Source organism: Trematomus bernacchii, unplaced genomic scaffold (assembly GCF_902827165.1).
Source record: "Trematomus bernacchii unplaced genomic scaffold, fTreBer1.1, whole genome shotgun sequence".
NCBI classification, from domain to species: Eukaryota; Metazoa; Chordata; class Actinopteri; order Perciformes; family Nototheniidae; genus Trematomus; species Trematomus bernacchii.
In genome coordinates, this window is record NW_022987714.1 from 10794183 (window position 1) to 10800947 (window position 6765).

Below are 6765 nucleotides of genomic sequence, written 5' to 3' on the forward strand. Positions count from 1 at the left end.
ATATTTGAATAAAAAACCTTTACCAGGATAATTATGTCACAGGAGTACTAAGGGAAATAAACAACTTGATGATGCAAAAATGCAAAGTTAAAGAAGGAATATCAAAATGGAAAGCTAAAATATGCTTCACTTCTTCCCATGCCCAGCTTTCCCCTTCTTTTTTTATTCAACTGCAGCAACAAAACAAAGCTTCAAATTCACATCAAGCTACAATGGTAGAGGTCACATAAGCGAGCCCTGCACAGCTCTAGTGCAGCACCAAAGGGCACAGAACAAAGCCGGCACTGTCCACACTGAATTAACACAGGCTTACATCATCCTGGACTGCAACCTCAGTCAGTCATGAAAATGATGTACACAAAACCACGCAGATAAAAAGATGGCAGGCTGGCAGCAGGAGTTGGTGTGTCTCCTCTGAGCTGCAGATCAGAAATCAATGTAACCATACTGACCTAATCATATCTGACAGGAAAACCTTAGTAAATTGTATTATAATAAAGCGGATCTACTTCATATTTTTATAACCTGGTATTCCTTTTGCCCAAACAGAGGGGGAGGGTGTAGCAGAGGATGTTTACCCCCACCTCCCCACCCACTTCCAAGGATTACGGTCATTTGAGCTATTATCGCATTTGCCTCTATTAATGTCATTACCGTACTGTAGCCTTGGATGGTAATATTGCACAGTGTATCCAATGAAGTATGCACTGAATCAATAATGATTGATCAAACTCAACGGCGCCGCAGCATCAAATAACTTTGACTACTGTAGGAACATTATGTGCATTTTTTCAAGAAATGTTCTCTTTTTGACCTGTCTATCCAGCTAGCTGGCTGAAAGTGAGCAGCCCAAGCTAAACACTAGCCCTTTCTATATCATGACACTAAAGTTGATGTATATAAAGCTCTTCTAAATGAAATGTCTGACAACTAGTCTGAGCCACATGCTGCTGCTGCCTATGGTCCATGGCAACCTCAGTCAGTCAAGGAAATGTTGTACACAAAACCACACAGATAAAGAGCTGGTGTGCCTGCAGCCTGTCTGCTCCGCACTGAGATCAAAGTAAAGATACAGACCTGACCTAATCAAATCTGACAGGGAGAAAGTGAGCATACACTAGATCCACTTCATATTTGTTAAAGTGGTATTCCTCTGATTTACTAAGCATAAGAAGGAGGTATAAAACCTTCATCACTTGTGACTGTGTGTGTGTGTCCCAGGTTGTGTAGGAATAGTTGGAGATGGGAAGCGGTATGCATGGCCATCAGGTGTTTCTCTGTCAGAGTGGATTAGGATCTTTTTGGTGCAGATTGAGAGAGCGCTTGATTGTTATTAAGCATCGTGTCACTGTAGCGCCTCTTAGGTGTGGCCGCGAGTAGACGAACAAGGAGCAGGTGTGATTTAGCACAGCCAATAAAAGGGGGGAAAAATTGACACATACACAATTAAACCAGCCATGGGAGTGGTGCATTCCGGATGATTTCGGATCCGCCGATATCAAACATTGTTACAGTTGTTTTTACAGCAGTCAGACTAGAGGAATCTGTGCTTCAGAATTTAATCTACAAGAGGGTGGAAGTGTAATCTTTTTACTTTGTAGTTGCAGCATATTGTCAGCCAGGATGGATGGGCAATATTGTAAATCCATAGAGCGTTGACACTGGAGTGAAATTTATAGATCAGAAGTGCATATTTCATATTTCTTTTTAACAGCAGTTAAAAAGCATTAATAATTTATGTGCATGGTTGAGCTGAAAGCTGCAATGAATGCACCACAAACTGCTACATGAGCCTGCAACCAGCAGCTACAGTAACATAATGTAACCTAAAATAAAGATTATATTAGGAGAGGAGTGGCGGTAAAAAGAATATTCAGTGTGATACTCTAAAATACATATCTAATGATAGTCAGATAATAAACATGAGTTTTAAACATAATCTTTTTTTCCTTTTTGTATTGTACAGAATAGAATGATTCAAGAATATTCATTTTTTATGAAATGGGTCAATAAAACCCTAATATATTCTGTTGTACAGAAATCTGAATTGGTGTCAAATTTGTATGCGTTCATGAGGAAGGGTGCAGCATCGGCCAAGGAATATCGCATTACAGTTTGGAGCAGATCCAAATCATGGGGCAGATATGCACATTATTATTTTTTAAATATGGGGGGGGCATGGCTTTTGGCGGAGGTCTGTGCTCTCTTGAGTTCCCTTCTTGTCTAACTGGCTTTTAAAAGTTGTTATATGGGAACATAATAACAGTACCACCAGATAAAAAGCTCATCAAAATAGAAGAAAGGGGAAATAACTATTGAAAATGTAAAGAAAAATAAATTCCATTGTAGCATTTTACTGTAAGTGTTAAAGAAAGGTAAATATGCATACACTCACACACACACATACATCCAAATATACAGTATAGCTGCATTCCTTCTGAATGCATCTTTGTATGACACATTAAAACAGTTTCATTTATTCATAAAATTACAAGTGACATGTGATGATATTCTCATGAAATCTAACGACACACACATTTATATACTTCCTACACACTAACTAATGATACTGTGCGATGTCATCTGTTGATGTCCCAGATTCTTTGCAATGTGTTTTTGCCTACTTGAAAACCACATAACAAGAGATCATGACTTTCAAAATTCCAGGAATTCCCTGACTGTCCCAGTTTGCAAATAACAACAGTTGTATTCATCATTACAGAGCAGGCTGTATGTGCGGACAGTAAAAGCCCCCTGCCATGCATTATGCCCTGTGTGTCTCACTTCACCCACGCGCCCACCCACCAAAAAGCAGCCAGCCAGGCATCCTGCGGTCGGCGCTGTCAGGGGATGAAGAGCCAGAACAAGGAAGAGGGCAGTGGTAACACAGCTGCCCACCATGACCTGTACAAAAGATAGCACCCATATACTTTCTGACAGCCAGATTAATGAAACCCTATAGGAGCTCCTCTGTAGGCCCCCCAAAAGCCTGACGGAGACAGAATAGTCTAACCAGCACCATTCATTACTGCGGGAGTACAGAGCACAGAAAGAGCACACACAGCACTGACAAACTAGCTCCTTGTGAGTAATAGCTAAAGAACTCATAAAGGAATACATACACATTTGTTGTGGATGCAGTAAATCTATGCCACTCCTTTTACAACTATCAAAAAATCTGGCCTGTGCCCCGTAAAAATAAATCTGGCGTGCATGTGGTGCAGCGGTGATGTTATTTGGGAGTCAGCAAAAGGAGCCTTTCGATTAATTTTGTTTGCTTCATTCACTAATGCAGATCAGTGGCATTCAATGCAACAGGGGGAACATAAGTGACATACTAAAAGCTACAGGGTATAGGAACTGCAACAGCATGTAAGTGGTGACCAGCTGTGTTTGTACCTGTAGGAATTGGTGGAAAACCTCACTTTGAATTCACAATAGTTATTTCCTATGAAAAAATAACCTATATTCAGCAGAATGTGAAGAAGTCTATGAGTGTATCAAAACCTCATTACAGTGTGTGTGAGTCATTTATAAACGTTGCATTCATATGCCTCCCCTGATGCTTTCAATGGCCCTCACACACAAGGAAACACAAACACCGTCTCCTAAAATCCTCATACACATGCACAGACACCCACTGTGGCATGCTGTCTCCCTCCAACACACACATACGTGCAGGCAGGCAAACACGTGCATATAGAATGTATTTTAAATCGCTAATGTGTAAACAGTTGCTCTTGTTTGCACAGACCACCTGTTCTTTCTGGACACAAACAAAGCTTTGGCGTATGATGGGGTGTGTTAACAGTGAGGGGTGCGGAGGGGATGCCTTGCACTAGAGAAGCCTATCCACATGGTGTAGGCTGCATCAGATGGTTGGGCCCTGCAGGACAGCAGCCAGATCCAAACGGAACTCACACAGATCTCAAAGAATGGAGCTCCTTCATGCAACATACTGACACGTTATGCTTTCTTGAAAAGTACAACTTACCCCCACCCCCCTCGGTGTAAAAACGCAGGCTTGCCAATGCAAACTTGTCACTATATCCTTTAAAAGGCAGGGTAATTTCGTTTTAACATCGTCTTTGAGAAGATCAAATTTGGCAAAGAGATGGCAAAAAATGGAGGAAAAAGTGTCTTCTTTCAGTTGCAAAAGCACTTCAAGGCACTAAAACAAAAGTCATTAAACGAGTCATCACAAAATCACAGCAGGAGTCTGGTAATGCCACTTACAGTATCTCATTAAGCTATGGCATCTCCAAGAAGAAAAAAACTGACAAACAAAGAGCATAATCCAAGGCACATTAACTGGGCTGATAATTCAATGAACTCTCATTTGGCAGCCATCTTGCCCTTATGATGGCTTTTTTTTTCAGCCGCAGCAGCCGAGCAGACCCCTCGTGAAGTTTCTCTCTCTCTCTCCTTCACACACACACACACACACACACACACACACACACACACACACACACACACACACACACACACACACACACACACACACACACACACACACACACACACACACACACACACACACACACACACACACACACACACACACGTTACTTCTTCCTCTCGATCCTTCTCTCTCTCCCGCGCTCTCTAAAACAACAAAACATCCACCATTAGACAACGGGGTACCAGCGTAATTAGAAAATGACTTCCTTTGCAATCCTAGCTAAGTAGTTTACACACTGTAATTACAGGGACAAAATCATCTTTTCATCATTTCACTGATTGAGCTCATCAACCCAGTGGGATCCCAGGACTGTGCTCAGGCAACATCTGGGCTAAGAGAATTAGCCCTTAGTTTAGCAGGCCTTACACAGTGGCAAGCAGCGCAGCATGAACACCGGACATGGCCGTGGCACACTTCTCTAATTGAGACAGATTTGTTGTAGTTTGTGTATCAGATTGTAAGATCAAGGCCTTATCAAACAGCCCCGTTCATTCATTTGAATACAATATGACACAATTCAGGAGGAAGGCAAGGTCACTGCACAATAACTATCTCTATTTCCCACACTTCCAGAAAAAAGCCATATCAAACTTTGACTCCCCCTCGGTGTACTCCTGTACTTGTGAATCGAAGCATTGAAGCATTGACCTTGGTGCACGACAACAAGCCTTCTCACTGGGCGCTCTGTTTTCTCTTATTTTTCCGCATGCCCCGAGCCTTGACTTTCTAACAAACACATGTGGTCGTGGAGTTGAAGGTGAAGTGCTTTGGTTTCGTCTCTGTCCCGTTGGAAGGGCTCTGACTCGGTGTGTTGGCAACAGAGGCAAGTGTTTAATGTGGCAGCTGTTAGCCTCGTGGATTTTCACTAATCACTCTCTCCTGATTACTCTGATGAGTGTATGATGCTCTTAAATAATCAACCGGCAATGAAAAAAAAGAAAAATAATTATCATCATCTCCCTAAGTAGTGCAGCTGCACCCGCCTGCAATAATTACAACTAGAACAGGGCGCCTTCTCTCGTCACTTACAACCACTTATTATTAAAGATAACGCTAATTGGTGCAGTGGTGGGCGACAATTCTTCATGGGGTTCATCGTAAAAAAGGCAAACCTTGAACGTTATGGCACATTAGAGGTCTTAAAGGTAAGGTTCGGTATTAAACATGGCATGCGGAGACACGCCGATAATCTGAGCCAGGGGAGTAGTAGACGTCCTATCAGTAGCCCCTCGGTTGCCTCCCTGCCTTGCCCTCTCTCCACCCCTCCCCCACTCCTGGTATCAGCCTGGCAGACACAATTAACATTTTCATAAAAACAATTCCCTGCCTCCAATAGTCCAATGTAATTTGTTTTCCATCTCTGTTCATTAATCATTGTTTAAATCGGTGAGCCATCCCCTCCACTCTGCCATCTGCACTCAGCTGTGTTACAGATATGACACCTTCCCCCTTAATGGGAGCTGACAGCCAAGAGAGGAGGCCTGTGGAAAATAGCTTCCTGCATGTGCACTTCCACCTCACATACTGCCAGCAGGTGAGAGAGGGGTATTTAATGGGTTCTGATTAATCTCAAAGGCAAACAACATTACACTACAATATCATTCTGCATGCAACACTACAGTACATACACAGCAGTAAAGCAGAAAAGTGTGCAAAAGCTATACTATGATAATCACATCGAAAACACGTGCACACATTCTTTACAACAATGGCGATGCATTCCACATTTTGTCGAAGTTTTTTTTTTTTTCTTCCTCTAGTTAAATTAGTGCAGTGTTCCTACAATATGCTATTGTTTTCCTGGAATTGGGAGCAAGGTTATTAATTATTCACTGTTGTGTTCTCATATGAGGGGGCTATGCTTTTCACTGTATTGCCTCATAGCTCAAATACTTAGGGCCATGGTACTCGGGCAAATTTCATGAGGCAACATCACAGAGAGATATTATTATCACAAGGCAGACACTTAGGAGATTAAAAGTTTCCTGAAGAGTGTTCAATGATTGGAAAGGTTTCGATTTTGCTCTGATAAGATATCAAAGTTTCGTGATATCTGTTGGCCTCGAACAGGGAAGACAAATCCAATGACTTTTGCCCCTTTTTTTCCTTTCATGGGATCTTAAGCCTAAATCTAGGTGAGCTTAGGCATTTTGGGGGGGGGAGCAAATCCCACTCAATGTGGTGGTAAGAGGTTGCCAAAAAGTTCATCTGGCCTGTTGATTTCAGCGTGGATTACAGATATTCAAATCATGAGCCTCGTGTTCAAACAAGTGCCTGTATCAGGGGACAAAGTTGCCAAG